The 25192-nt window shown below is 36.0% G+C and overlaps 1 pseudogene; it reads right to left on the reverse strand.

The window, feature by feature from the left end:
* Window positions 1-5182: 5182 nt before the first annotated feature.
* On the reverse strand, window positions 5183-7312 carry LOC143630002 (L-type lectin-domain containing receptor kinase IX.1 pseudogene; annotated as a pseudogene).
* Between the last annotated feature and the right edge of the window lie 17880 nt (window positions 7313-25192).

Here is a 25192-nt window from a genome sequence, read left to right on the forward strand (position 1 = left end):
CAAGTATATGGAAATGTGTTGTGTTTTCTCTACAGAAAACAAGTATAGGAAAATTGTTTTGTGTTTTCTCAGCAAAAAACAAGTATAGGAAAACACTGTGTGTTTTATCTCCAGAAAACAAGTAGAAAAAGCATGAACTCACCTGGTGACACGTATAATAGATCTTTTTCAAACCAAATGAATGCACTTGACTCGTTAACTGTCACATAGTACAAGGGTTTAAGTTATGAGATTGTATTCAACAACACATGACTTTAAGACCCACGTATGGACTCACACACAAACTGGACCAGGCGAATCGTTGGTGATAAAAAGTAATGTCAACTGTACCAAAACGTCCTAACATATATCCACACATCATACAATGTCTATTCAACCAAACATTCATCATACAACTTAACTTATAATCATTTTGTTCACGAGAAAAATTCTAGTATGCACAAACAAATATTATTCACTAAGAAAAACTTAGATTTAAATTCGACAAAATTTACCACAGTAGAATATATGAATTAGGTTTCTAAAAATTTTATTGTTATATTTTTATCATGTATACAAAACTCACAATTATTCAATCATTGCATATATGTACAAACTGTTCAGCAGATTACACAACAAAAGGTGAAGACTTAGTTAAACCACTAAAATAAACCAATTCAAGCAAGTCCTATTGGGTTAGAATCTAACTCAGAGTGTAAATTTCCAGAAGTGGAACCACCCCATTTGGCTTTGTTAATCTCAAGTTATGATGTTGGGAACATAGATCTGAAATCAACTTTGCAAATTAGATTTGACATTCGGTTTTGTAAAATTTATAAAAACTATTAATAACTCGTCCAAAAATTACAACTATGAGCGTCTGAAAACTAGACTAGACTGAAAGTTGAATTTCATGAAATCAAGAATCTATAAAAAAAAGCAATCTTAATCAATTTACAAACAAAACCGTAAGCTAGTTCATTTCTGTCAACAATCTGATTTCAGTCAAACCCTAACAAAAATCATTTGTACATCAACCCAAATGCTCTAAATCATCAACAAAAGATTTTATAACTTCACTAACATCATATAACACCCATATTACAAAAAGACCATCACATCATGTAGTGTTTATCGTCAAGATTCTAGAGAAAAGCAAGAAATCAAAACTCTAAGGATTAAGCACTTACAAGAATGATTGTTTGATGATATATATATATATATAGGTTTTGGTTCATTTCAGAAGTGTTTCTTAGTGAGAGAAATGCGAGAAGATATTAGAACCAATCAGGAATTTTCTATTTATTTTATGTTTATTTAATTAGATGGGCATAATAGTAAAATTCTTAGCTTTTATTTTTTTGGTAACTAATAAATGTTTTAGGAAGTTTCAAAATGTTTTTCTTTTTTTAATTTGTAATTCTTCATCATCCCAAATCACTATGCATAATTTCCATCATTTTATTTTGACGTTACCAAAAGATTCCTTTATGGCTAATAAAACTAAAACTAAGATCAATACATATTCAATATAATTATATCATATTATATAATATAACATATTCATGTATGTGCACATACGATCTAGCCTAGGTTACATATATGACTTTAAATATTGAAATACTCTATAACTACTTTATTACCTAGACATTACACACGATAAAATTTAAACATACACAATTTGAAATATCGCCTACACAGTATATATATGAACCTACACAGTAAATAAATGATCCTACATATGACATAATTGACACATACGCAATTCGAAATACCTACATAGATGAACCTACACATGATAAAATTTACACATACACATTTCAAAATAGCACATACACAGTACATATATGAATCTACACACAATATAATTTACACATAGACAATTCGAAATACCACATACACATTACCTATATGAATCTACACACCCTATAGTAAAGATTTTATCCTACATAGTAAACAAAGTTATCCTACACACCAAAACATATAACGTATTTTTTCGTACATAACCTACATAGTAAGCACAATTATCCTACACAAATAATATTAGTTGGGAAAATGAAATGAACTAATAATACCTTAACATTGAACTAATCCATATTTAGTATAATATATGAACATACACAATACACAATTCGAAATACCACTCTACACCGTAAAATATAATCCCTACATATCACACAATACACTACTATATAAACATTTATTCTGGACACACATACAAATTTGAATTTAATATGTAACTACATTTTCACAAAAACCCCCTTTCGTATAATTGTATGTTTCTAATTTTTTTACATATGTGCTATATGTAAAAACCCATAATATACAACGTAACGTTGAAAAAATTATGTGCTTTATGAATAAATCCTAAAAACAATTAAACATTTTACCCAACTGTAAATTCCAAACAAAAAAAAAAAGAAATTATACTTTATTTGCTAAATTTTAATGAGAAAAATTAAATAGTATTAATCATCTTATGAGCATTGATTATGCATAAGAAAAAATAACCATTCAATACATTAATTTATGGTTTAATGAGGCATGCAACAAAGACATGTCTACCCTTTTTAATTAAAAATGTGTCATTAATATGTGTTGTTAATTATGATAATGCCATTTCTATTGTAGACCATTGATTAAACACAATCAATGGTCATGATTCATTTCTCGCACTTCTCGCTATAATATAACTTCTGGCATGAAGCATCCCCTATATATATATAACACGGAAAGGTATGCACACACATAACACATACAATCATTCAACACGTAAATAATATATATAATTGTATTCAGGTTCGACATTCATCACCAACGCGTACTGACTTATGTGTGTGACTCGTCACTGAATAGCGTACATGTTAAGCATGACGTGTAAGGCAACAGAGTTTGTGTTGATGAAGTTAACGCGAAAATGTGGGGTGTCACATCGTCCCCTTGTTGAAAGAATTTTCACCCCGTAAATTTATTGTCATAAAAAAAGATTTTGTTTGTCACAAACGTGTATCCTGAGCGTGTAACGCAGCCGCTTGAGCCACAATTCCATGAAGAGATAGTAAAAATAATTCATGACTTTCTGCTTGTAACAGGAGATCACAAAAATTAGGACCTGGTTTAGTTTGAGAACCCTAATAGAGGTTTTAAAAGTTTTAAATGAATGCCCAAGACCCTAAAGGAACCAGTGATCAGTGATTTTTCTCGAAATCAAGCACCAGTGGGCCGATGGCGGCGAGTTAATCACATATGGTTTTAAAATACCTGCCAAAGTCTGCCACTGAAGAAGATCCTTTGGAGAGTTGGCAGAGAGAGTCTCGCAAGGAATGAATGCGCTCATCAGAGGAATTACTATAGGCGGTTTAAGAGCGGCCAAATCTAATAAGCACCGATAATGCCGAGGGCATCAACGGCTGGATTAGGAACAATTATGTTGTTGTTGTCGGTGAAGGTGGGTGAAGGTTTTGGAAGAGTGCCATTGATGTGACCATTGAGTATGTGAAAAGTAAGGATATGAAGCATATGGTCTTTCCGTAGTAGGTAGTTGGTATAGGTAAGTTTGATTGTTATCATGTGAAGGATGGTCTTCATTGATGAAGAAGCTATGGAGGCCATGAGAGATCCTAGGAATAGAACCTGTATTATGGTTTAAAGAAAAACGAAGGGAGAAAGGAAAAGGATTAGGCAGATGCCATATAAAAAAATGGTCAAAATCAACCTCAATGAATTGTGGGATATCGATATACGCATCTTATAAATCATTTACAAGCAATAACCACTCCTATAAGTCATGAGATGATAAAAGAAAATATATTACATTAATTACAAAGATGTTGACTTTAATGATCGGTTATTCTCTAATAGGAAGGGTTACGATAAGGAACACAAGGTCGGTTATAAGAAAATGAACAAGAACAAGAGACGGTTTCTGTCGGGTCAAATGGTGAAATAATGTTGGCGAGAACAAGAAGAAGGAAATCTCGCTGAAGTTGAAAATGAGCAAGCTTGGGATGCCGAAGCCCATGTTACCCAAGTCACAAATGTCATGGCATACACAGTAACCACCGAGACACAAGCAAACAGCCTTGATGAGTGGATCGTTGACTTGGGGTGTTCCAACATCTTACTGGAAATAAGAGTAAGTTATCCGAGCTGAAGAAGTACGATAGAAGCCGGGTCCTTGTAATTTCGGATAATTCGAGTCGTTCGACCTCAAACATCAAGTCAGTTTAAGAAGGTTAGTCAACAACCATTCTAGAGATTGAAGTAGAAAATGAGAAGCCCCTCGATCTCATACAAACATATGTGTTTGGCCTGGTGAAACAAAAATCTCTTGGTGTTCATGATCATGTTTATGGACGATTACTCCCAGTTCGTATGGGTTGATTTTATATAGGATAAATCAGATGCACTTATCAAGTTCAAAATTTTTAAATAGAAAGCAAAACGAGTAACCGGGTTGAAAGTAAGGAGCTGAACCATAATTTTAATTTGGCCTGCTTCCATCTCCGTTCTCCAATTAGTAATTTCATGACCCATTAAACTTTTTCTTCTTTTGTAGTGATATAACCCATGTAACTCAAAATCCAACCTTCAGTTTTCTTGAGACTGTAGTTTATTTATTGTGTTTGTATTCTTTCGTCCTTTCGAATACTTTTAGAGTTCGTTAGCATCACTCATAATTGCTCAGCACATGCAATAAAAAAAACAACGATCCAAAGTAGATTTCACTCCAACTAGACAATTGTTGCACAAATAACAGGATATGAATATGGTAAATGCATGGTATAAGGTAAATGTTGAATTATAAAGTGCTGTAAATGTTTCTGAAAATGCAACTGACAATGGCAATGAAAAAAATTGTAGTGGTTGTGTAGTTATACACACTTGAATTAGAAAACCAATGACGGTGACGTGTAGTGGCACCGGTAGTGGTTTTCCTCTATTTTGATTTTTGAATATCAAGGTTGTTTCTGTGGGTGGTGGTGATGCTAGATTGGAAACAAGGTAAAGCAAATCCGAAGTGAACAAAAATGCTTGAGTAATATAGAAGGTACGTGGCCGAAAAACGATACACAACTTCAAACGATGGTTGTGGAGTTGATTCCCAATAAAGACAACATCTAAAGCTCACATGTTTATTTTGATAATTTTTATGATACAATGTACAATCGTATAAAGAAAAAAAAACCCGAACAAGCCAATCCTAAGAGGCATAACCCCAATATGTTTTTAACAACAATCACGTGGAGTATAATTTGAAACCATAGTTCATGATAAATGTCATCGTACTGAATGCAAGAGTGACACGGTTTGAGAAGAAGTAGAAGTTGTCGATGACGTTGTTTGCTTTGAAGAATCCGTGTCTTCTACGTTTCTTAATGCTTGGTTTTGGATGATGTAAGTGACATCAAATAAAGACGGAATGGGAGGTGCTAAGTAAGACGCCCTTGGCATCTTCGAAGGGAGAATAGGCAATGAAGTTTCAAAGTTTAATACTTGAATCACTTGTCTCATTGATAGGCGAAATTCCGGGTCTGGATGCACACACCATAAGCCAGTTGTCATCAAACACTTGACTTCTTCATCCTTAAAATCTAACTCTAGACGTGGATCAACTGCATCTAAAAGGGCCCTAGTCCCGTAGAGCTCCCATACACATTCTAGTAATCGTATTTATTTTCTTCAGCCTTGAACTCTATACATTTTCGTCCACATACTATTTCCAAGGAAACAACTCCAAAGCTATAAACATCTGATTCCTTACTTGTCTTCCCGGTCACTACACATTCGGGAGCCAAGTACCCCATGGTTCCGGCTAACATCGTTGTTTGTGAGCCTTTCTCGTGGTCAACCAACTTAGCCAACCCGAAATCGCCAAGCTTCGCATTGAAATGCAAATCCAACATCACATTACTCGATTTTATATCTCTATGCAAATACATTGCTCCCATTCTTCATGTAGATACAACAAAGCAGAAGCCAGACCCTGGGCAATTTTGTACCTTGTGCCCCATGTCAACAAGCTCTTCTCCTTGAAAAGATGCGAATCTAAGCTTCTGTTTTCCATGTATTCATAAACAAGTAGTAGTTCTCGTTTCTCATGGCACCAACCGATGAGTTGCACTAGGTTTCTATGTCTTAGTCGGCTAATGATCCTGACTTCTGATGCATATTCCTTAATCCCTTGTTTTGAACTCTTTGACACCCTTTTGACCGCAACATATGTGCTCGAATCTTTCAAAAAACCTTTGTAAACACCACCAAATCCTCCCTCTCCAAGCTTCTCTTTCTCTGCAAAGTCACCAGTCGAATGAGCTAATTCATGATAAGAGAAACTTTTAGCCCCGATGCCCATTTCAAATTCATAGTTCATCTCTTCATCAAATGCACGATCTTCGGGTTCATCTTCTTTGTTCTTCTTCCTCTTCCACCAAACAAATGCAACCACAACCAACAAAGTAATCGACACCGATAATCCAACTATTAATCCTACGTTGCTCTTTTTCCCACTTGTTAGATTGGTGTTCGTGTTTGGTTGCAAGTCATTGTTTTCATCAACCCGTAAATCCGAACTATCAAAAGTCCAAGATCTCACATTATGTTTCTCGAAGTCGGCTCCGGTGGCAGCTGTAAACCCGAAGATAACCCGCTCGGGCAACTCATTCCTAAGATCAACCGTGTAAACCAGTTCATCTCGACGCACGACCATATTATTTTGAAAACCAGGGAAAGAAACGCTAAGATTTCTCGACGCTGAATCATACGCGATCCACGCTTGACACACGGCACCGCCTGTTACATTGCTTAACCATTTCTGAATCCTAACAGAAATTAGTGAATTGATGTCAATACCAACATGATCATACAATGTAACATTTCCAGAAGCATTTGCATCAATACCATTCCAGTAAGTATCAAACTCAACCGCAACAAATCGGCTCATCGGCTCAATGGTTGTGTCGTTGACCGTAAACCCCATGGCTCTACCGAGTCCCATCACAGAATTATTCTGAGCAAGAAAGAATGTTAGGCCATCACCAGATCTGTTGTCCCAAAGATGAAGTGGTCTGACGAATGTCACCCATCCCGCTTTGCTGCTCCGGTTGGAACCAATCCCATCTGGGGTCACCTGGATTCCACCATCGGAGATGTAAGCGTCACCTTCGGTAATTATATCCCGGTTTTGATTCTGTGGGCTGATGTTTGTCAAATTGAAGGAGAATGACTTAGCTACAATAGGGACCATAACAAGAAGGAAGCAAGTGATGAATTGAGTCATGGAAAACACCATGATTGTTGTGATTTGCTAGAAAAGTTGCAGGTTTCTTAACATAAACATTAGTCAACACCTTGCTGATGAATGAAACTACCTAACGACCAGACTATTGAAATTAGGTACAGGTAATAGAGTTGGTTAATAAAGCAATTTATAATGTTAAATGGTAATCAAATTAGGCGTCTGACAAGAAGGTACCAAAATGTGAACCAAGACAAATGCAAACAATGATGAACCTTCTTAAGAAACCTATAATAAGTGCAAGTGGGAATTTGTTTTAGTCATGAAACACGATTCTAAAGCCATTGAGGGTGTCTTTTCAAACTGTTGAAAGCCGACACGTGAAGATGACCGGAGTGCATTTGCTAGTTGATATTATAATATAGTTTATGGGTTGGCTAAACATGCCTAGGTTTAAAACAACCCAGAGTTTATGAATACTAGGACCATCACAAAGAAAATTAACTGTATACCTTTTGAAATATATGCATACAACTTGATTTAATTTTAAAGGTTTCTTTTATATCCGTTTAATAAACAAATCTTGACTTGTATAAGCCGTTGACTTTAATTCACTAGATCTGGGTGGAATCGGATCTAGATCCAAGACGAGCCGACACCGTTAAACCCTTTAAGTCACTAGATCCTGGTGGAATCGGGTATAAACCGAACCTAAGATGAGCTTAGGGATCACCCTAGCTCATATATGGATCGAATGGGGCGAAAAACGGTGAAAAACAAGTCAACACTCGTTTTTCTGGCGACGGTGGCGGAAAGGCGGCGCCGAAAAGTGGTACGAGGTTAAGAGGAATGTCAGAGAATGTTCTGACATTCTCTGACCTAACTTTAATTCGTTAGCGGAGGTCTAACAAACTAGCTTGGATTCGTGAACGAATTCGTTATGGAAAGACTGACGAACTAGCCCAAGTTCGTTAAGTCCAATTCGTATGATGACCAGTTTGTTATAAGGTCTAATTCATTATGAGGACTGGTTCGTTATAAGGTTTCAATGCGCTAAGAAGTTCAATTCGTTAAGCAGACCAAACGAATAAGGTTCAGTTCGTTATAAGTCCAATTCGTTATAAGGACCAATTCGCTAAAGGCCAATTCGTTATGAAGTAACGAATTTGCCAATTCGTTATGGAAGACAGAAGTAACGAATGAACCCCAATTCATTAAAGAACATAATAACGAACTAGACTTTGAAAGAATTACAGAATGGTCCTTGGACTTAGAAAAGATTGAGTTAATTACAAGAACCCCTCGAACTTTTGAGTTAGCAAATAAAAAAATAAATTAAAATTCTAATGGAAAATTTGTTTAGACAGTTAATGGAAATATAATTTTTCCAGCTGACCTGGCAGCTCGACCCCAGCCAGGGCTCGGCCCCTTGGACCCTGCTAGGGGCTGCCGCCCCTAGACCCCGCTGCCAGGGGCGCTGACCCTGGACCCCCGTTCGTTGAGGGTTATAACTAGACTAGAAACGCGATGTGAGTAGTGATAGTTAATTGATACGTGTAATTGTTATACAGTTAGTTGAGCACAGCTATGGAAAGACATAACAATTAACGGTGAACGTAATCGAGTTCATGTGAGTTTCTAGCCCCATTTCCTTGTTATGTTTTCGGGGCTGTGTGCATACTCGATATGAATGTTAATACACTTACCTTAAATGGTAAGTGTATGTCTTAATGACGAATGTGATAGTTATGAATGTATGCTTGACAGTACGTGAACGACCTTCGGGTATCGCACGTATTGTTAAGGCAAGTATAATGTAGTATCTATGATATGTGTATGTGAATAAGGAAGTATGTACAACTATGATATGTATGATATTAAATGTATGGATGTGATAATGGAGAAGGTAAGGTAAGGTTAAAGGGTTGCATACCCTAATAATATATGCGAAGGTTAAAGGGTTGCAAACCCTAATAATATATGCGAAGGTTAAAGGGTTGCACGCCCTAATAATATATGCGAAGATTAAAGGGTTGCATACCCTAATAATATATGCGAAGTTTATACAGCGTATGCTCTTTAAAACGTAAGGTATGGTTATGCAAGTATGAAAGTATGAAGTATGTACGAAAGTATGTAGTTATGAATGTGTTATATGTGGTATGATTTACTAGAACTCACTCAGCGTAGCTGACTTTTAGTATGCACGCATGTGAGTAGAATGAGGCAGCTCGCTTGATGAGGACACATGACATAGAATTGAAGATACTGACAACTCAAGAAAATGTTATGATTTTTATAAAAGACTATGTTTCATGTTTAAATAACGAAATGTTTGTTAAAGACGAGATTGAAGGTTGTGTAATATATATTATGGTTGAAGTTTTATATTCCGCGAAAGTTTTAATTAACTCTGATATTTAGAACTGTGTTTATGAGTAAATCCAACGTCCAAAGTAGGGCACCGGTAACGGGGCCATACAAGTTGGTATCGGAGCAAAGTTCGAGAGATTTAAGCATCCTACATGCTTAGAATCGAACAGAGAATGGGAAAAAAGTAAGAAAAAGAAAGAGGATGCCAGTACGAGAATTCCATGTGTCACTCAAGCAAGATAAGTGAAGGTAAATTACGTGATTGATTTCATGTGTAAAATAGAATAATGTATGATGCTAGCTTAATTGCTAGGGATATGAGTATATGATGATATGAACTGTTTGATTGTCTAACTGTTTGAAATAGAACTAGCACAAATAGACTCATAAAAGGAAGTGTATAGGACACGGAAAGTAACGTGAGCAGCTAATCACAGCTGGCCACTGTTATTTCCTGTTAGCCTTACTATCCTTGTATTAAATGGTTCCTTAAGTGATGACATTTGTGTTTCCTAATAGAATACGAATGGCTGGAGCTAAGAAAGCTGCTGGAAGAGGAGTACGTACGGGACGTCATGGTAGACAACGTGTCGTCTGAGAACTATCGGTAGAGGCAGCCATCAACAATGAAGGCGAAGGAAGTGCAGCTGGTCGAAATCCGAGTAACAACGAGGGAGTTCAACTGGACCCCGCAATTCAAACTGTCATTGCTCAAGCGGTAGAAGCTGCTGTGAAAAACATGAATCCTGAAAAGTCTGCTGGAGGCCGTGAAGGAACCGCTGAAATGGCGGAAGGAGATGGTAAGAAGGATGACGAAGGGGAGAGGGAAGAATCAAGCGTGGTTAAATCGGTGAAGGTTGATGATTGGAAAAGGGGCCGAGGTGGATGCAAGTATAAGTCTTTCAAAGGCTGTGATCCACCAAAGCTAACTAGCTTGGGAGACGTAATTGCTACTCTTCAATGGATAACCGCCATGGATAAAATTATCCGAATTAGCGAATGCCATCCCGATCAAGCTGTAGGGTAAGCTACCCAATCGTTCGGTGAGGTGGCAATGTACTGGTGGGAGTCGGTGGAACAGAGGAAGAGTCGGGAGGAGATCAAAGCTATGAGGTGGGATGATCTAAAGGAATTAATGATGAAGAGATTTTGTGCTGATGCAGAGGTAGAGAGGGTTGAAATGAAGTTCTTGAGTCTGAAGGCGGGTAAGATGACACACCGTGAATACACCACTGATTTCAACCGCATGTCAAGATTGTTGCCGGACTTGGTGAACACTGAGGCCAAGCGGATCAAATGTTACCTTAGGGGGCTGCCGCAAAATATCCGCATCTTGGTCAAGGCTGGTAGAGCATGCACTTTTGATTCTGATGTAGGGCTCGCGGAATTGGTTTATGAGGACTTGTCGACAGATGAGGTGGTAGTGGAAGAAAAGAAGGATAAGAAGTGGGTCGCTCCTGCCAAACAACCTGGTACTCAGTTATGGAACCCCAAGAACATGCAGCCAAGAGTTTGGGAAAAGAGGTCATGTAGAACCTGCAGGAAGATGCACGGTGGTGAGTGCAAGTGGAGTCGGAGTTCAGATGTTTGTAACAAGTGTGGAAAGGCTCATGGTGGAGAATGCAGGATTGGGTCTAATGCGTGTTATAAGTGTGGGAAGGCTGGGCATTATGCCAATGAGTGCAGTGAGAAGCCAGCGTGTTACAAATGCGGCAAGACAGGCCATATGGCAAGAGAATGCACCGATGGTGAGGCTGGAGGTAGTGGAAAGAAAGATGCTAATCAAGCGAGGACGAGGACTAGAGCCTACATGCTGACCCAGGAACAAGCTAGACAGATTCATGATGTTGTGACCGGTACGTTCTTAGTAAACGATATTTCTGCTTCAGTATTATTTGATTTGGGTGCAAATAGGAGTTTTGTAGCTTTGGCATTTAGTAAACTAGCTAAAATGAAATGTTGCCAAGTGTCTGAAACCTTTATCGTAGAAACCACTAGTAACACTTCAGTTAGAATAACGAAAATGGTTAAGGACTGTAAGATAGAGTTAGAGGGGCATGAGTTCCCTGTTACGTTGGATGTTATGACCTTGGGAGGATTCAATGTAGTTTTGGGAATGGATTGGTTATCTGAGTATGAAGCTCAGATAGTATGTAATAGTAGGATGATAATGCTAAAGCCCTTGTATGGCAGTGAGGTGATGGTTTATGGTGATAAGGAAAGTTCAGGGCTTAACGTCATTTCGAAGATAAAAGCCGAAGGGTTATTACGACGAGGCTGTGGTGCCTACCTGGCGTATGTAGTCAACGCTACGGCCGAGATGAAAGAAATGAAATATGTTCCTATCGTGTGCGACTATCCAGAAGTATTCCCTGAGGATTTCCCGGGGTTGCCACCGGAGCGTGAGATAGAATTCCAGATAGACTTAATATCAGGAGCCCAGCCCGTTACGAAAGCGCCTTACCATCTAGGGCCGTCCGAGATGAAAGAATTGATGTCCCAACTGCAAGAACTCCTCGACAAGGGTTTTATTCTACCAAGTGTTTCTCCTTGGGGCGCGCCAGTGTTGTTTGTGAAGAAGAAAGATGGAAGTATGAGGATGTGCATAGACTATCGTGAATTGAACAAGCTTACGGTAAAGAATAGATATTCGTTGCCAAGGATTGATGATCTGTTCGACCAACTGCAAGGTTCAAGTTGGTTCTCACGAATAGATCTCAGATTAGGTTATCATCAGCTAAAAGTGAAAGGGGCAGACATTCCTAAGACAACGTTTCGGACGTGGTATGGACACTACGAGTTCCTCGTGATGTCATTCGGTCTAACCAATGCTCCTACATCATTTATGGATATGATGAATAGGGTGTGTCGGCCGATGTTGGATAAGTCAGTTATCGTCTTCATCGATGATATATTGATTTATTCAAAAAGCGAGTCTGATCATGCCGAGCATCTGGGAGAAGTATTAGAGACTCTGAAAAAAGAGAAGTTGCGTTCTGGTTATGAGAAGTGCAATTCTTAGGTCACGTGATAAATCTTGAAGGGATTACCGTGGACCCAGCTAAGATTGAGGCGATAACGAATTGGAAGACTCCACAGAATCCGACTGATATACGAAGCTTCTTAGGGTTAGCTGGCTACTATAGGAGATTCATCGAAGGTTTCTCCAAGATAGCCGCACCGTTGACCGGTATGACCCGAAAGTTGATAGTATTCCGTTAGGGTAAGTTTCAAGAAGAGGCTTTTCAGGAGTTAAAGAATAGGCTCACGCAAGCTCCAATCCTTGCCTTAACCGACGGTGACGAGGATTTGGTTGGTTGTACTGATGCTTCGCATCGTGGGTTAGGTTGTGTGCGGATACAATGAGGAAAGGTGATAGCTTATGCGTCTAAACAGTTGAAAGTCCATGAGAGTACTTATCTGACGCATGATTTGGAGCTAGCAGCAGTAGTGCATGCTCTCAAGATATGGAGGCATTACCTGTATGGTACTAAGTGTACTATTTATACAGATTATAAAAGTTTAAAGTACTTCTTCGAGCATAAAGAATTGAACATGAGGTAAAGAAGGTGGTTAGAATTGATAAAGGATTACAACTGCGATATTAAGTACTACCCTGGTAAGGCTAATGTGGTCGCAGACGCGCTAAGCCATAAGAATGGGGAAGTCATTTCAACAGTTAAGTCATACCAGTTGATTATGAATTCAAGTCTTTTTGAAGAAATCATCAAAGTACAGTTAGAGGTGCTGGTAGACGAAGGGCTAATAAAGATAGAAAGGATTTTTGGTCAGCAAGACGAGTTGATGGAAAACACTCATGGTGTTAAGACTAGGTTTAACCGTATGTGGATTTCACGCCATGGAGATATCAGAGGTCGAATCTTCGATGAAGCTCATAAGTCAAGATATTCGATTCATCCAGGAGCTACTAAGATGTACCAAGATTTGAAAAGAGATTATTGGTGGCCGGAAATGAAGAATGATGTAGTAGATTATGTCAGTAAGTGCTTAACTTGTTTACAATTTAAGGCAGAGCACCAGAAGCCTTATGGGAAGATGCAACCGCTAGAGATACCAGAGTGGAAATGGGAACACATCACCATGGATTTCAAAACTAAGCTACCACATACAGCTAAGCATCATGATACCATCTGGGTGATTATGGACCGTTTGACCAAGAGTGCTCACTTTCGCCTATACGAGAGGCTATCTCGTCAGAAATGTTAGAAAACTTGTTCATTAAAGAGGTTGTAACTAAGCATGGAGTACCGTTATCGATCGTGTCCGATAGGGATACTCGATTTACTTCGAGGTTTTGGAAGAAGTTCCATGAAGCTATGGGAACGAGATTGAACATCAGTATGGCGTATCATCCTCAAATAGATGGAAAGTCTGAAAGGACGATCCAAAGCCTTGAGGATATGCTACGTGATTGTGTTTTAGACTTTGGAGGAAGCTGGGATGATCATCTGCATCTGGCAGAGTTCTCTTATAACAACAGCTACCATTCGAGTATTGGTATGCTACCGTTCGAGATGTTGTATGGAAGACGTTGTAGAACTCCGATATGTTGGGGAGAGATTGGACAGAAAGAAATGGGAAGCTTAGAAGTTATACAAGAAACTTCTACAAGGTTTGATCAAATTAAAGCCAGAATGAAAGCTGCTCAAGATCGTCAGTAGTCCTATGCTGATAAGCGGCGACGACCAATTGAGTTTAACGTTGGAGACAATGTGATGCTCAAAGTCTCTCCTTGGAAAGGAATTATTAGTTTTAGGAAGAGAGGAAAGCTAAGTCCGAGGTACATTGGACCGTCGAGATTCTAGATTGTAACATTCGTTACTTTTCAAACCCGAAAACCCGAGCCATTTTATATTTTCGGTTTTGTTCTATTTAAATATATATATATATATATATTTCAAATTCGTTTATGTATTTGTATTTTTATTCGTTGAACCGACCCGTTTTGTCATTTCAATGTATCTCTTTTTGAAAGTTATCAATTCATATCATGTTCAATGATTTAAAGTTGGTTTATGTTCACTTTGTATTCGTATTGTTCAATTCACGAATCACCGTGCCTTAAAAGTTTATAAAATAATCAAGTTCCAACATATACGAGTGTAAAACATAAACCAACCAAAGATATTAAAGTATATAAAGTTTTTATCTCGTTTCTATACATCTCAAAGTGCAAGGGTCCATTTGTAACTATAATTTATATTATGTTTTAAATCAATATGGAAGTACAAGGGCTGAATGTGTAAATTCATTTAAAATATAACAACAATAATAATAAAATTGTAAAAGCCCCTGTCACCCACTTCGTTTTTCCGGCAGCTTTCCGGCGGCCGGAATCTGGTTACGTTTTTCGGCGAGAGCAACCCAAACGACATTTTAATCACTAATCGATTCGTTAACCTATCCTAAATGATGTCTTCACTAACGTTAGACAATAATATGCGATTAATTTAAGCATTTACAGCCTTTAACGTCCGATTATAATTCGAAACCGCCGGAAAAATTATAAAATACAATAACAAGCATAACACCAAACGCTCCAACCGGTATTATAAATAGGATCCTACTTGTCAAATAAACTTGTCGCAATCAACAAACTAACCTAACTTACTCTCTGTAATCATGTTTTGATCATTCAAGATCCGACTCCGGCCACCCACTGTTCACCTTCATTCCTTCACGCTATGAGGTAATCAATACATGTTTTTGAATCATTTCAAGCCGCTAATTAAAACCCCTATCCTAATTTTATCGTACCTGGAACGAATTAACACAATCAAAACCTAGGGTTTTAGGAAGAAGATGATGAAATAGAGTAACGGTATATAAGCAATTGTTTTGAAATTATTATCAAATCAAAGTCTAGCTCAGGTGGTTAATAACCTGGTGTTTGGTCAGAAGGACCCGGTTTCGGGCCCGGGTCAACCCGTTTTTTTTCTTTATTTTTATTTTCTTTTTAATAATTTTTATTTCATATAATAACCAAATTAAAATCAATAAAACTTTATTAAATCAACAAAAAATATTTTAAGTTAAATAAAATCTATATTTATCATTTTGTCAACAAAAACCCAATCTTTCAAACTCGTCAAGACTCGTTTAAACTCGTAAAACATTTGTATAATTATATATCGTCGGTGAAACTTTATAACTCGCTAACACTTTCGTTTTAAAAATAAAATATATTGTTAACACCAATATTTCCGTAACCTTTATCATATCAAAACTTAGCATTTATCTCGTAATGTAAATTAATAGTTAATCATTAAAGATTCCGTTAAAGTTTAAACTAATATTATAATGTCAAACCCTATTAAACAATAAAATATATATTAAAATATTTCAAAATATCTAATACCAAGTTAATTAACTTTATAATGCCAGTAGCTAGTCCTTGATTATGTACCTTCGTTATTGTTTATAGTTTCGTGAGATTCGATCGCTTTGGTTTCGTTTACACGCTTTTGGTTTTATTTCAAGTTTGTATTCAACTTCAAGGTGAGTTTCTCACACCCCCTTTTTACTCTTTTATTACTTTTGGGGGTAGCATATATATCTTATCCAAATTTCAATTTCGTTTATTCATTATTTACAAACTACAATTCGCTACATGGATTACTTCAACATAGTACGATCATACGCCCCCTCTTTGCGCTCAATACATTTGTTGTTATGAGTGGAAAAAGGGCCTCATTATCCGAGTACGTTGGTGCACAATACCAACTGGAAAGGACCTTACTTGCGTTTATCTGAGTACGCTGGTGCACAATCCCAGATGGAAAGGACATTACTTGCTCATTTACACTTGTTCATTGAATTGTATGATTTTTATATACGTATATCAAAACTTGTGTGAACTCACCAACTATTCATTTAGTTGACTTTATTTTATATATATGTTACAGGTACAATTATTAGAGGATGAAACGGAGAAGACACTAGAACTTAGGTTATATTAATAAATGGACAATTTGTTAATTGTTCTTGTATTTTCTTTGTATTTCTTGTTACAAACTTGTGTACTTCATGTTTAAATTAATTAATGATAATATTGTCACTTAATAGTGTCACATGCGTTTTGGGCAATCTGCACATCACACCCAGGCGTTTTCCGCTTTAGCCGTGGTGTTACAGATTGGTATCAGAGTCGTGACTATAAGATAGGACATTAGACGTAGTGTTCTAGTTAGTTATAGTTTATTTTCTTAATTGCTTAGGTTGCATAATTAGAAATTATGTGGGCCTTATGTGATTTTTCAAAGCACTTAGTTGTTACTATTATACTGATGATTCAAATACTTCAATTACACAAGCACACACAAGTCCAAGGCTTATGCCTAAAAACAAAGATTTTTCCAACATTTTCAATTATTGATTTTCATTGTGGTGTTTCGATATTTATTCTTCTTAAAGATGGTTCTTTATGGCGGGTATGTAGTAACTGTAAGGGGGACGTGCCTGTTTTCCGAAACTCTTGACACCAAGGTTATTGAAACCTATGGATAAGCAATGCGTATAAATCCCAATCAAACGCGGGACCCGGTTGCTTACCTGGAGAGATAGGAAAGAGCATGAACTCTATTAAGCCAAAGCATACCACTTTCAACGCCATATGAATCACAACTTTAAGTTTTCAAACATGACCATGTTCTCTTTGTGAAAACAATATGGTTGCACTCCTCTATGTTTTACAATGTGTTTTAACTGGAAGTCTGTACACGAATACCCAGTTTTCGGTTCAATTTAATTACACATTTTTTTATGAGAATAGTTAAGTTTAAAAAAAAATTGTGACACGTTTTCTTTATTTATACGCTCGTTTACGGCTTAAACTTTTAAAAGTTTGCAAAGTAATAACCGAATTTCAAACGATTCCTTTGTTATTTTACTAATATGTTTTAGAATTGAAAATTCAAAAAGTTACGGTGATATATAAATGGTTAAATTCCAATTTGATTATTATATTATTTTATTCATTTACTACTACATTTTATAATTGAAAATTCGAAAGGTCATGGTGCTATATGAATGGTCGAATTTCAATTCGATTACCTTATTGTTATTTTCATTTAAATTTATATTTTAGAATTGAAAATTTTAGAAAGTTATGGTGGTACATGAACACTCGATTTACAATTCGTTTCTACAATTTATTGTTAAGTTTAATATTTATTCCATATGATTTTTCAATAATTTCTTAGATTTTCGTTTGTTGAATGTGAAAACTCATTACGTCTCAAGGGAATTTCATTTTCGATTTCAAATTTTGTTTCATATGATTTCTTTTCTTTACTTGTTTCACTGATGTATCTATTAGTCGTTTTTATACTTACATCCTAAGTCACGCAAATTCCTCACGTTTCGTATCGCGCCTTCTCGTTTTCCTAGTTGTCGCACTCAACCGGCGAAATGACAATCTAAGTTCTCAAGAAAATGGCCTCCGCGATCCCGATCACTCCACGTTTAACAACACCCACCTCCATCGCTATAGTAAATTCAAATTCAAACCCAGCTCCATTCTTGGAAACACAAACTAAACCCAATCGAAAGGCCTCACGCTGAAACACACCCTTTGTATGGTATGTGTAAATCCCACCACTTTACTTCCATGAAACGTTGATATACTTCAATTTGTGGTAGATTCAATTACCACTTATTGGTAAAACCCACCCAAACTCAACGCCACTCGCCCATCTGCAAGACCTGTACCTAACTATTTGTCTGAATCACATGTTTGACCTCATGCTTCAAGCCTACTATCATTGCGGCTACCCTAGCACACCCGCTATACTTTGGAAGGCCTAACTTGGTTCCGCCATGCAATACCTTACTGCGCATCCCTCGTGTATTTTATTTGATTTTACAGTTTTAACGCTTAGATTTAACAAACCCATCAAACTCGTCTAATATTTTCTTTTAAGTATTTTATTTCTTTAATTAGCACCTCGCGCCTAATCCCAAATCCTCGGATATTTTTAATTTTCAGTCAAATGGAATTTCTTTAGAAAGAATTTAGTATCTCAATTATTACTACTACTACTACTACTATTATTATTAGTAATGTTATTATCACTATTATCATTGTCACTACTATTAATATAATAATATTTAAAGTAAAATATTTGCTTTAAACAAGTTTTGAGCCCTTTCGAAACTTTTTTTACTAGTATTATCGTCACCACTAATAATAATGTAATTATTATTCCAAACCGTATTTAAAGTAAACTTTTTATTTCAAACAAATATTAAGCCCTTTTTAGGCTATATTTCATTCAACAAGTCAGGGTATCTGACAATCTTTTTCCTAGGCCGCTGGCCAAAAGAAAACAATTGATTTTATGTGAAAGTTTGATAAAATTTGCAAGTCTTTGCGATAGCTAAAACTTTTTGTCTAACTAAGTTTTATTTCATCATTTGATCTAAAAGCATCACGATTTACAACCGATGTTCGTAAATTAAACTTCTCCTTTCTTTCACCTTCGTTAACGCCAATGAGTTCAGCTAATAAATCATGGCACCACCTCCCAAGTCAACCTCTCCTACCCCAAATAAACCAACATTCGAGTAGAAAAGCATCACAAGCTACATTTTCGTTTCTTTAACTTCTCCTTCACGTATTTTTTTTCCGTACGTACCCAAAGTGATTTTTACATCCACGTCTTTAGAATATTGTTTACAAAGTTTATTTTGATTGCTCATTGAACTTTGATCCATATTCGTTTGTATTTTATGAAATATAAATTCGTACGTCATTTTTATTCGCTTTATTAAATCGTTTTACGTTTGTTATTTCGTATTATGTGATCTATGACCAATTTCCCATCAACGTAACCGTTAAGTGCAAATTGGGACTATGAACATGTATGTGTACATAATTACCTAATAGAAACCGTATTTTCATTTTATTTCTACATTTTACTATCAGTGACCGGTTCTCTCCAAACGAATTCGTTTACTTAGAACTGGGACTGTGTCTCATGTACATGCCGAGTTTATCTGATGTTATATTTTTACACAAATTGTTTTGCATATTATTGTACTTATGTTACATTCAGTGTTTTATTTGAACCATTTTATTGTTCTTTATTTCATCAATCTAATACAAATACTTTGGTCCTAATTATATATACTTGATCAACACAAAGTTACTATTGGAATTTTTTTTCACAAACTTAATCGATTTCAATATTTTAATATTAAAATTTTCGTTTATCCATTTCATTTCAAGTTATTATCAATTTACATGTTTGTAAGATATAATTGTTTATTCATCTCCACGTTGCCATTGGTCACGTCGATGTTCTATTGGAGATTTTCATTTTTTTTAAACATCATGATATTTTGATACTTACAAGTTTCGTTCATTTAAGCTATTCTCGAACCCAATGCGTTATCAAGTTACATATTCATATTTCGTTGGTTAAATGCTATATTTACATGTCACGTTATTTCGACTCCATTATTTCAATTACATGTTAGGATGTTTATAATACTAAATATTCCATTCTTTAATTTCATTATCTTGTTTATTTCGTTTTCAACATCGCTTACTTGCTTTATACACGATGATTTTATTTACTTGACTTATTGTTTTTCGCGTTGTCCTTGTCCTGAATGGTCTATCAATGTGTTTGTAATGTTTTTACCCTTTTAATTTGTAACATCCTGAATATTATAATGATAAATAAAGAAAGTTACGTTTAGTGATTTCGCGTTATTAATTAAGTAATATCGAGTAAAGAACGGATCATGGACTTAGATTAATTAAGGTGGGTTAAATGGGAATGAGCCTTAAGTCCATGGGCTTTAAGGGATATAAATATCCCCTAAACCAACCTAAAATCCTAAACCCTCATTCATTTCCATCTTATTCTCTACACACTCAAAACACACACACACCCTACACCACCATAAACCTTACGGCCGAGAGGGAAGAGGGAAAACAAGATCGAGCGAACATCCGTTTGTGATAGATCTTTGCTATACAAGCCATACACGAAGATCTAGAGTCCATAAGCAAGCTAATCGAGACCGAAAGGTAAGCCGTTTTACTTAAAAGTTTAAGTTTTTAGTAACATTTAACCTTGAAACTTAGAATGGGTATAGATCGGATACAAATGAAACGTAAAGTTGCGAACTTGATGCTAAAACGAACTCGTTAGACCTGCAAACATGTGCGGCTCGTGTAAAATGAACCCTAGATCTAGTAGTAAACGTTTAACCCTTAAAGATTCATGCTTTATGCTATTACGTGTTAAGTTTTATCCGAAAATGAACATAAGAATGTTTACGGGTTTGGTTAAACTCGCATTCAAGGCTTTCGTGATGAAACGATGATGATTATGGGGTTTGGGGACGAACAGTAGGCCGCAGCTGGATAACTTCGCCTAAGGCCAAGTTCGCTGTCAAGGTTAACTTCGCCTAAGGCCAACTTCGCCAAGCCTAACTTCGCCTGGCTTAAAGTTCGCCATCAGCTAAGTTCGCCTATATGTTCGCTTCCTAGTTAACTTCGCTGGATACATAAGTTCGCTGGTTATATAAGTATGCTGCTATATAACTTCACCCAAAGCTAAGTTCGCTTAAGGTTTAACTTCGCCAAGTTAACTTCGCCTAAAGTTAAGTTCGCTTAAAAAATAAATTAAAAACCTAATGGAAAATGTGTTAAGACAGCTCGACCCCAGCCAGGGGCTCTGCCCCTTGGACCCTGCTAGGGGCTGCCGCCCCTAGACCCCGCTGCCAGGGGCGCTGCCCCCGGACACCCGTTCGTTGTGGATTATATTAAGATAGAAATACAACATGAGTAGTAGTTAATTGATACATGTAAATATTATACAGTTAGCCGTGCATTGCTCAAGAAGGGACTAACGATTAACGGAGAGCGTAACAGGATTCAGGTGAGTTTCTAGACCCACTTCTGTGTTATGTTTTCGGGGCTGTGTGCATACTCGATATGTTTGTTAATACACTTATCCTAAGTGATAAGTGTATGCCTTATATGAATGATGTGAAATGCATGAATGATTTCTTGTTAGTACGTGAATGATCTTCGGATATTGCACGTACTGTCAGGTTGTAGCATTACGTATAAGGTAAGTATAATGTATTTGCTTATATGTATGAATGCGATAAAGTTAACAAACGAAGGAAAGGCATGGTTGTATGGTAACGAAGAGGGACCAGACCCTAATAATATCTGTGATGTTAGGGACCAGACCCTAATAATATCTGTGATGTTAGGGACCAGACCCTTATAATATCTGTGATGTTAGGGACCAGACCCTTATAATATCTGTGAGGTTATAGGGCGAAAAGCTCTTTAAAACGTATGATTATGTATGTAAAGAAAGTATAAAGGTAAGAATGAAAGTATATGCACTTATGTGTGTATGAAAGAAAGTTAAGAGGTTAAGTATGAAATGTAAGAAGGTATTGTATGATTATGTGATTAACTAGAACTCACTCAGCGTAGCTGACTTTTAGTATGCACGCATGTGAATAGAATGAGGCAGGTAGCTTGAGGAGGACATATGGCAGAGTTGGACAAAGCTGGCATCTGAAGATTTTGCTATGATGTTTTATTTTAAAAGACTGTGTTTTGTTTTTAAATGACTATGAATGCTCGATAAGACAAGAATTATGGTTATGGAATGTAATGGTTTGAATGTTTATAATGTTCCGCGAATTTTTTAATTAACTCTTATATTTAGAACTGCGTTTATGAGTAAATCCAACTTGAAAGTAGGGCTACTGGTAACGGGGCCTTACAATATAATTCATTATTTTTGATTTTTAATGTTATATATGAGAATTTTATTTGTTTAACTAAAGTTTATGGTCTAAAACCACGCAATAGAGCAAGTTATATGGACCATCCGACGATAGAGGTAATTATGGGTCGACACGTAATTATCAAAGTGCTCGCATGGAAAATATAATAAGTCCGGTTGTGTGAAATAACTCGGAACTTGGAATGATTTTTGGGGAACGGGGCAAATACAATATGATAAGGGCATGATGGATACGCCGCTGATACATCCTATATATAAGTGCCCTTGTCATATTTCCTATTTGTGGCGTTCTTTCGGGTCATTCAAAGATCGACGTTATTTTATTTTAATAAATAAAATTGTTAGAATTTCTAACAACTTCGAATATTAGTTGTACTCTTTTAAATTTTATTTTTATTTTAATTTCGGGACGAAATTTCTAATAGTTGTAAGTCCTGTAACATTCGTTACTTTTCAAACCCGAAAACCCGACCCATTTTAAATTTTCGGTTTTGTTCTATTTAAATATATATATATATATATTTCAAATTCGTTTATATATTTGTATTTATATTCATTGAACCGACCCGTTTTGTCATTTCAATGTATCTCTTTTTGAAAGTTATCAATTCATATCATGTTGAATGATTTAAAGTTGGTTTATGTTCTCTTTGTATTCGTATTGTTCAATTAACGAATCACTGAGCCATAAAAGTTTATAAAATAATCAAGTTCCAACATATAAGAGTGTAAAACATAAACCAATATAAAGTTTTTATCTCGTTTCTATACGTCTCAAAGTACAAGGGTTCATTTGTAACTATACTTTATATTATGTTTTATATCAATATGAAAGTACAAGGGCTGAATGTGTAAATTCATTTAAAATATAAAAACAATAATAATAAAATTGCAGTAGCCGCTGTCACCCACTTCGTTTTTCCGGCAGCCTTTCCGACGGCCGGAATCCGGTGACGTTTTTCCGGCGAGAGCAACCCAAAAGACATTTTAATCACTAATCGATTCGTTAACCTATCCTAAATGATGTCTCCACTAACGTTAGACAATAATATGCGATTAATTTAAGCATTTGCAGCTTTTAACGTCCGATTATAATTCGAAACCGCCGGAAAAATTATAAAATACGATAACAAGCATTTAACACCAAACGCTCCAACCGGTATTATAAATAGGATCCTACTCGTTAAATAAACTTGTACCAATCAACAAACTAACCTAACTTACTCTCGGTAATCATGTTTTGATCATTCAAGATCCGACTCCGGCCACCCACCGTTCACCTTCATTCCTTCACGCTACGAGGTAATCAATACATGTTTTTGAATCATTTCAAGCTGCTAATTAAAACCCCTATCCTAATTTTATCATACATGGAACGAATTAACACAATCAAAACCTAGGGTTTAAGGAAGAAGATGATGAAATAGAGTAACGGTATATAATCAATTGTTTTGAAAATATTATCAAATCAAGTCTAGCTCAGGTGGTTAATAACCTGGTGTTTGGTCAGAAGGACCCGGGTTCGAGCCCGGGTCAACCCGTTTTTTTTTCTTTCTTTTTATTTTTATTTCATATAATAACCAAACTAAAATCTATAAAACTTTATTAAATCAACAAAAACTATTTTAAGTTAAATAAAATCTATATTTATCAATTTGTCAACAAAAACTAAATCTTTCAAACTCGTCAAGACTCGTTTAAACTCGTAAAACATTTGTATAATTATGTATCATCAGTTAAACTTTATAACTCGTGAACACTTTCGTTTTCAAAATAAAATATATTGTTAACACCAATATTTTCGTAACTTTATCATATCCAAATTTAGCATTTATCTCGTAATGTAAATTAATAGTTAATCATTAAAGATTCCGTCAAAGTTTAAACTAATATTATAATATCAAACGATATAAAACTATAAAATATATATTAAAATAGTGCAAAATATCTAATACCAAGTTAATTAACTTTATAATACCAGTATCTAGTCCTTGATTATGTACCTTCGTTATTGTTTATAGTTTCGTGAGATTCGATCGCTTTTGTTTCATTTACACGCTTTTGGTTTTATTTCAAGTTTGTCTTCAACTTCAAGGTGAGTTTCTCACACCTCCTTTTTATTATTTTATTACTTTTGGGGGTAACATATATATGCTATCCAAATTTCAGTTTCGTTTATTCATTATTTACAAACTACAATTCGCTACATGGACTTGTATGTTTACTTGTTACTTGCTCATGGATTACTTCAAGATTGTATGATCATACGCCCCCCTTTGCGCTCAATACATGTGTTGTTATGAGTGGAAAAGGGCCTCATTATCCGAGTACGTTGGTGCACATTCACAGCTGGAAAGGATCTTACTTGCGCTTATTTAAGTACGCTGGTCCACAATCCCAGTTGGAAAGGACATTACTTGCTCATTTACACTTGTTCATGGAATTGTATGATTTTTATGTACGTATATCAAAACTTGTGTGAACTCACCAACTATTCATTTAGTTGACTTTATTTTATATATATGTTACAGGTACAATTATTAGAGGATGAAACGGAGAAGACACTAGAACTTAGGTTATATTAATAAATGGACAAGTTGTTAATTGTTCTTGTATTTTCCTTGTATTTCTTGTTACAAACTTGTTTACTTCATGTTTAAATTAATTAATGATAATATTGTCACTTAATAGTGTCACATGTGTTTTGTGCAGTCTGTACGTCACACCCAGGCATTTTCCGCTTTAGTCGGGGTGTTACATAGATCGAGTAGGTGAAGTAGCTTACAAGCTAGAC

The sequence above is a fragment of the Bidens hawaiensis genome, unplaced genomic scaffold (genome assembly GCF_021521415.1).
Source record: "Bidens hawaiensis isolate Kalapana, Puna unplaced genomic scaffold, B.hawaiensis_p1.1 tig00005502_1, whole genome shotgun sequence".
In the NCBI taxonomy this organism is placed as follows: domain Eukaryota; kingdom Viridiplantae; phylum Streptophyta; class Magnoliopsida; order Asterales; family Asteraceae; genus Bidens; species Bidens hawaiensis.